This window comes from Apis dorsata, unplaced genomic scaffold (assembly GCF_000469605.1).
Source record: "Apis dorsata unplaced genomic scaffold, Apis dorsata 1.3 scaffold_569, whole genome shotgun sequence".
Lineage (NCBI taxonomy): Eukaryota > Metazoa > Arthropoda > Insecta > Hymenoptera > Apidae > Apis > Apis dorsata.
Window position 1 is genome coordinate 36,375 of NW_006263779.1, and position 8,873 is coordinate 45,247.

The window sequence follows — 8,873 nt, forward strand, 5'->3', positions numbered from 1 at the left end:
AGGGAGGGAGATAGATAGTGACCAAGTGCGACGAAATATAGTTTTTCCGACCGAACCGTTCAAGGGAGGAAATCGGGAGAAATCTGGGAACCAGACACCCGGCGTGGAGACACGGATTGATCCAGACGTCCCGCCGCGCGGATTTAGTGTCCCGTTTCGACCCTTACACATTTCGACTGTGGAACGAGGAGGGACGATCATGGACATATCGGAAGATTGTTGGGAGCACGTGGGACTGCTTCAAGAGGTCTCCGCCGCGGAACCACCCCCGCCACCACCCGCTCCCGACTTCCTAATTCAGCAACAGGAGGTGAGCAGTCTTCGTTTCTTTTTCTTCTTCGATTCTTCGGTTTCGCGATCGAGCGTTCTTCGATCGATACGATTCGAGAGAAAAAAGCGCGGGAGATTGGATGCGTTATAGTTTTTTTGCAAAGTGTCGATTTAAACGTCCGTTTTATACTTTTATTTTATTTTATCGTTAATACGTTAGTTATTTACGTTATTTTTTTTATTATTCGTGGAAAAGTATATATGGTTATTAAGATAATATTACAAGGAGACATGGTATAATTATTGCTTAATTGCTTGAGATAAAGGGATACATATAATTGACATTACTAATTATCGTTAGTGACGTAAGATTTTTTAATTTTGTACTTATCAGTCATTATTTTGCGCGATATCACTAGATTTTCTTCCGTTCTTAAGTAGGATAGAACAAAAAAAAATCAAAAATAGGCTAGTTACGGTAGATAAAAGAAATCGGTTGATCGCTTGATTTTTCTTTGGAACATGGTGTTTAAATTAACTGGAACTTGTATATTTAATAAAACTAAAGTATTTAAAGTAATTTATATGCACTTCACGCAGGTGAAGTATACACTGTCACACGTTATCATAATAACGCGTAGTGTGTGCTGGTTTTGTTTCGTTGGAAACAAACCAGTAGACATTCCATAAAGCGGCCGTTTCAAAAATGGTTATCGAAATTGGTAACAACGATAGCGTAAATTAATTTAATAATCATCGTGAATATCCAACATGTTGGTGGAATTGATATTTCATACGAAACGGACGAATGAGATCGATAAAAAAAACGTTCAAACGATTCTATTCTCGGGTGGGAATGTTTTGTACAACGACCACTTCGTTAACGAATTTCAATTGTAGATATGAAATCAAATCTCTGTTACCCTCTAATTGATGCATTACGAATTAAAACCGCACGGTGCACGCGATCATCTAGTATTATATAGCTTTTATCGCGATATTTCGATGGCATCGCTGCACTTTTCTCTCGAACAATTTCGCCAACGACATCGAATCACTTTTATCGAATTAATCGTCCGATATATAGCCTCTTAGTTCACACCAATTATTCCCAACGTGCATCAAAATCTTCAATTACACATTTCGAATTTCGAATCTCGAAGCATATATACAGCTTCCTCTGTACTTATTTTATTTTAAATAATATCTATAAAGGACGTGGAAATTTGATTCTCATTTTGCCTCTCGACAAAAATGACAGTTAACGAAAGACACGAAGAGGTATTGAGAAGTCGAACATTTGAAAAAAATTTATGACGTATTGTTACCGTGTGAAACTAGTCGCCTCGGTGGTGGGGATAACTTCTTTAACACGCATCCGCAAGAAGTGGCCGCGCATATAACGAATTAAATACCGTAATTCTCTGCCCTTCTAAAAGCATCGTGTATCCAAGCTGGACGTGACAGGACTTCGAAATCGAAAGAACCGCAGCTGTCCCTCCCGTTCTCTCGATTTCTCTGTTTGTTTAACCAGAGCAGCCGGTAATAATCGTGCGATCAATCGGTAACGAAGAATTTAGATATCATTATGGCGTTCGGGAGAGGGAACGTGACGGTTGACCTGTGGGTTGAGATCTAAGAGCGAGGAAGGGAGGGGGGAGCGAACGGAAGGCACGGGCACTCATTCCGTTTCAATTTCGGTGTAACGAGCCTCTCTCGCGGTTGAACGGTATGGATCCATAGAGGGCGTCCGATGCCCTGTAATCATCCCGGAAATTATAGGCATTTATCCGCGGCATGAATGAACGGATAGGAAAGTTTAAGAAGATATCGGTGGCATCGAGGTGCGTCAGAGGCGCGTGCACGGTCCCCTTTGGAGAACTCTCGCCCCTTCTGCCAATTTCTAGAGGCACCTGCAGCTGTACAAGACTCGATCGAGAGGCCCAGATTCATGTATTCCGTTCTTCTTCTCCTTTTTCTTCTTCGTTATTTTTTTTTTTTTTATTATTTTTTTAATTCTTTTTTTGGGGGTACGTGTGCGTGCACATGGACGAAATTCTGGGACACGAACTATGTATCGAGGCTCGGTTAATTCTTCCTTCCCGACGGTAATAACTGCGCCAACATAAGTTGCAATCAGCTGTCCGTACGTATGGGTGTGTACATTACGCGGCACGCATACTCGCGTGTGCATTATTATGATAAACGATTATATTATATAGGGTGTTCCAATTTTTATGTGCAAAGTTTGTCAGTACGTAATATCCTTATAAATAATAATGATGGTTATACGAAGCAAATATTTCAACAGATTTTTAATCATAGATCGTGCGAGGATCGTTGTGATAAATTATCATATTGTATAGGGTGTTCCACTTTTCAAGTGGAAAATTTTTCAATACGTAAGATTTCTATAATTAGAAACAGAATAGAAGTAGAAACAATTACCTCGGTGATTTCTAGCGTTCATTATCTTATCGAATCTGACGGTGACAAGTGAAAAAAAAAGTGAAAAAAAAAAATAGAAACAGATTTACAAAACATTATAAATTAAAAATTTTAGAATAAATTGTAACATTTAGTTTCGTTTCTATCGGTATAAATCGCAGGAACGAATAATAATGGAGAAAAAAACTTTTTAAAAAATACATTCGCCTAACTTTTTAAAGCTACTCGACGGACGGTTAAAATTCATCGTTGCTTATACGCGACGTCGAGCGTGAAAGAGAAACTGTACACCCTGTATACACGTATGGATGTACACTCGGCGCCGTGTAGAATTCTCGAGAGCCTCTGCCGTTATTATTATTAAATTGCTTCCTTAGTGCACGCGAAGAATTATAAACAACTGATACACAGCCTTGCAGCGTTGTTACTCTCCCCCCCCGGCTGATTTTAATACGTTTCAGAAGATTAAAACATTAAGTGTTCTTCTTCTTTCTACGAGATTTGATTGTAAAAATTATCGGAACGACGTGGACACGTTGCACAACAATTGTTATTACGAGGAAACGTTCGATCTCGAATAAAGGAATCGAGCGTTTGGGGGATAATTACGCGCTTAATTTTAATTTTAATTTTAATTTAATAATATTTTTAATTTATTAAATTTGGATTATTAATGCGTCGATCTATAATATGATTATTCAAAATTCTTTTTTTAAATTGTTCGTTTCTTGTTTGTGAAAATTGAATTTTGTACGATATAAACATCCATAGTCGTGTTAGGATGAAAATAGATCGCGTCTATCTTGATCTTTATAATTAAATTTAGCTTTATTTAGAGAGAATTAAAATTATATCTATCTAATTAAGAAAAATTAAATTTAGAATAAAAGTTAGGAATCGAGTTATAAACACAATGCATAATTTTATTATGCATTAAAAACGTTTCTCGAGGTTCGTTTAAATAAATTAAATTAGTTAAATAAAAATGAGGGTATTTAAGAAAGATTCGTAAACAAACACGAGAATTAATTGTACAATTTCCTTGAATCTCTAATTACTTAAATCAATAAATAAAATTGGCATTAAAACAGTAAACTCGTAAACGACTCATGACGAATATCACGTTTCATCTTATATCCAAAAACCGTTTGAATAAAATAGATAAAAATCAATATTAAGAAGACAGATATAAAATTAATGTTCTATAATCGTTTCGCATCTTTATTTGCATTGTTCAAGGCCCGTTTAAATAAAGATAAATAAGTTAAATTAAAAAAGGGGGACAAGGTGAAAAAAAAAAAGAAAAAGAAAGGGAGAGAGGAGAAAAAACGCACACGAGGAAGGAATACGAAAATCGAGGATCGAGGATCGAACTCGTGTTCACCTATGCTCGAGTAATGAGTCCCGATATTCCCACACGGGCCCATTCTGGCCCGCCGTGGGAAACTCATACGTGAGTCGTATCCCTCCGCCGAGGGACTTGTCCGTTTTTCGACCGGCTCTCGATTATTTCCGATCGTGCAAGCTGCGAATATTATTTTATTTTTATCTTGAAAATGATTTTATTTTCCAGAATCATAGTTTTCATTTAGAAGAAATACAGTTTGGGAAATTATTATTTATTGTAAATTTCATTTTACAAACTTTTTCTTTTTCACTGAGAAAATCTTAAGCAAATTAAGAATGACAGTAATATCCTTCTCGAGAAAAATTCGAATCCAACTTTAAAAAACTTAACCCTTTTTTAAAAAAAAATATTTCCTCCATCAACGCTTGTATCCTCTCATTAAAAGAATCGTACAAACGCGTAGAGGGAGAAGAAAAACTCGTCCGTGATTTTTTAATTCCTACGATCGGAAGGGTGGTGGTTAGGGATGACACCGAAAAAACGACACTCGTTGGAAAAGAATACGAGGTGCACAGAGCACGTAGCAACTTCGTGAGAGAACTCGGCCGATTCGTACGATAACGACGGCGTACGAGCTGCTTCCGAATTGCTTCCTTTGCCGCGGCGCATGTCGTCGTGAAAATTGAAATGAGAAGTGGAACGAGGCCTGCCTGCCTCCGTTGCGATTCGCACGTCCGTGGAATTCCACGGACGATCCCAAGACAGATTGCGAGAACGCCCTCTGCTCTGATCCCCGATGCAAACCGATCGCCGATGCTAAGATATTCTGTTCTTCGCCGAATCGGAATGCGACGCGCGCCAATCCATCGTGTTCACAATTGCCGGGAAAATGAGAGAAGCGATTATAAATGCTGTGAACCTTCCAAGATTCTAACAGATTCGCCGAGTTTTAATAATTGGATATATATTTTTATTCAGACCTGAAACGTGTTCGAGAAAGTATCGTTCGAAAAAGAAACTTTGTATTTTTTTTTTTTTTTTTTTTTTTTTTTTTGCTCCTTGTCGCTCGTCGATTACCTTGCTTGGGATCGATCGAAATGAAGCCTAGTTGGGAATGGAATTTTATTCGATATACGCAACAATTATCCCCTAATTTTTCCTACCTAAATGAAAAAATTAATTTGTAAAAATATTCGTTCTTCGAGAAAAAATATATTTTGAACATGTTTAAATTCATATTATATGTTAGTTTATCGATCATATCGCGGTATGTTGCACGTATTAACTATGACTTTATCACGGGAAATCTGTTTATTACACACAATTACTTGACACTTAAAAATATCACGGTTAATATGCAACATATTTTTCTCGTGTCGTTTATATGTAAATGGGCCCAGTCGTGTATAATAAACAACTCGCGCGAGTTCATTTATCATTTTAAATAAAATAAACTTCTCGAGTGAATTTATCCAAAAAAAAAAAAAAAAAAAATTTCATGATAAATTTCATACGTGTGGAATCTAGCAATCGTTCTTATCGGTACACTTCATCTCTCTCTCACTCTCTGGGCGACAATTATTTTTCCCTTAATGCCGCCCCTAAATATCCCCGAGATCGCTTTATGTCCCCCCCCGTTAGAACTTGGGGTACCACTCGACGATACGAGTCCAGATTCGAGCGTAAACCGACGAACAAGATTCTCGGTGAAATTTATTAGCTAACCGTAAATTATAGCACGATACACCTGTGCTTTACCACGTTCGGACTTGTCTCAAGCCCGATCACTTCACGAAGCGTCTCTTTATAGGCCCCGAGACTTCCACTTCCGGTCGAAACACGGAACCCCTTTGATATCAGTGCTCTCGAATCCTCTCGCTACTTCTCGAAAGAAGGCGGTTTCGTTATCCGGATAATCTTGACGTTTCAACGTTGCTCCGTAAGGATACGTAACACCTTTACCACTTTAATCCAAACGCCAGCTGCAACTTGTGCTCTTGCCTTTTAATTCCTCCGAGTCCGGATCCGATCGCTTTGTATTAATTAGGGTTGATTAACAGCCGACAATTAAGGGATCTCCGCAGATACGATCCGAAAATATTCGTGAAATTCCGAATCTTTGTTATCTTATTTGCCGAATTATCTCTTAGATTTTTGGAAGGGAAGATCAATTAGTTTCGAAAAAATCAAACGAGTGTTATTCACTGGAAAGATTCGATATCGATTAGAAAAACCTATCAAATTTTTCGATACATTGTTCAAAAGCTTTAGAGACATTAAGAGTGAATTACTGCAAGTTTTTTTTTTTTTTTGAGAAACTTTATGAACTTGTATTACATTTTTTATTATTCAGTTATTATTCAGTTATCCAGTCTCTATGGGTGTAATAGGCTATAAGAGATATTATACAGAGCTAGTACGAGGTATACGATTCCCTAAAGACGGTGCTGCCATCATTTGCCAATTTCGAAGATCGTTTGAAGCGGACAGATAATACCTGTCTCGTTTATAAACCGACTGTCTCGCTAACTGACCTATTTCGAGGATTCCTTGGAGTGTAATGTCTCAGGCTATTGTCTGTTCAAGCTGAATGGACGACAGGGTAATGGCGGGCTTTACGATTTAGAGATTTAATATTCGCGCGGTAAGTGGCCGCCGCGGCTTGTGGGCCGCTTTACAACGCGTCCGGGCCAGATTTACCCGTTTACGGTCCAATTTACTGTCGTGGTTAAAACCGTGCCGCGTGAATCACGTGGAAAGAATCGTCCATGTTCACGCGAAAACCGGCATAAATCCCCTTCCAGTATTTATTCGTTACAGTCTTGTACTACCTTCCTTCGAATATTTGTGGAAATTGAAATTTTGTCATTGTCTTTCTACAATCATTTTTAAGACGAATAAATTAGAGCGTATAAAATACATACGTGCTTTCTACATTGACTTAAAGACGAGAGTATTTCTACGTATCACGAAAAATGCAAAAAATACGTAACTCGATCTTAATCTTAATATTGTCACGCGACAATCGTAAAAAAAATGACATTTAGAAAAATAATTAAAGAAGAAACGAAAATAAGCAAATTTGAAACGAATTTATTTATGTATCTCGATTCCGTGTGAAATTATTCGCTTATTCGGGTGCAAAGACGATTCCACCCGAATATGATCGACGACTCCCGAACATAGTCGATGATTCCCGAACGTATATCCACGAGAAGTGCGTATAACAAAATACTATATATATCGATTTCACGGATAGAAAAATCCCTCGTCCAAGAAAATAACGCGCACGAATACGCATAATTACAATCGTGCCGATGAAATATGAATGCAGTTAATCAAAACGCTTTTATTCGAGCGCGTTTCTCTTCGGTGAGGGAAAAAAAGGGAAAAAGAGAGGAAGGGGAAACATTACACGCTACACACCTTTGGCATCAATCTTCTCCAAATCGGGCTGGAATTATCGGGCATCGCGCGAGATGCATGAAACGATACGATACATCGTTTCTCTCTTTTTCTTTCTCTCTCTTTCCCCTACTCTCTTGATACTACTAAATTTCGTACCGGCTTGATACCATCTTCCCACAATCTAAGCGTCCCACGCAGAGAGCTCCCATGGCGCTTCGAAGAGGGGAAAGATGTCGCTAGACGGGACGCTCCATCGGGCGTTCCGCTCGATGATATCTCCTTTTCCCGAACGCTCGTTGCGACTGTTCACACGGCGTGCAAGTAACACACCCCGATATTCCGCGATCCTCTTCGAGCCAGGATACGCACTTGTCGTTCAGCCACTTGTCGCCCTTCCTGCTTCCACAGGCTCCGGTTTCACCCTCCGATAGTCGTGCGTTACTACCATCGGGGCGGTGAATGGAGGCTTTCTTCGACTGAAAACACGCGACACGTGCATCGACCGGACACGTGCGTCCACCTCCGGTTCCATGCTCGCCGGAACCCCGTGGTTATGGTCTTATGACCATATTCTCACTATTGCTGTTCGAGGGCTTACCGCTACAATAACACGGTCTCCCTGTCCACGGAACTACACACGATCTTCCGTTTCTATTATCAAAAGCGTTGGATCCCATAATTGAATTTAACAAAAATTATTTTTTTACGTTTTCAAGTGTATTATTTTTAAGTCTTGATCTCATTTGATTCTCTGACGTCGGATTTTTATTAGTTCTAACGAGATAAGCCAATTTGTACGAACACAAATATATCTATCTATATAGTCACGCACATGTTTATAATTAAATGAACTCGTGAGCGGAGAAATCACCCTTTTGCCAATGTATCAGCAACGTACAGTATATTACATTTTTCAATATCTAAAACAGGAAAATCGTCATCACTCTACCTAGATGAATCTAATTACATATATATATATATGTATATGAAAATATTTCTTAAAGATTTCTCTCAACCTTCTTTCTCACGTTACGTAATTCCAAACAGTGTACTACCAAGCGATACTACCAAGACCCTCGCTCGAAGGTGCAGGAAAATTGGCTGGCTCGAGAACACATTCGTCCCGTTGGGTCCAAACAAAGGTTGAACCGCAAACTGTTGCGTGAAAATAGCCGCGTGTCGCTTAATAAAGGAGGGGGGAAGAAGGCTATAGAGCGTGTGCTAAAGCCCTCTCTTCTAGGCGCGCGTTGACGCGCGTCGAGATAAATCCACCCTCGTGGAGCGTGCTGCGGCCGGGGAGGGTCGTTCAATTAGAGAGAAAGCGGCCCCCCTTTCTTCGCCGAGAGGCAGCTCGCCGTTTACGGGCAAGGGTCGAAAACTTTTTCAAGGAACGGGACGG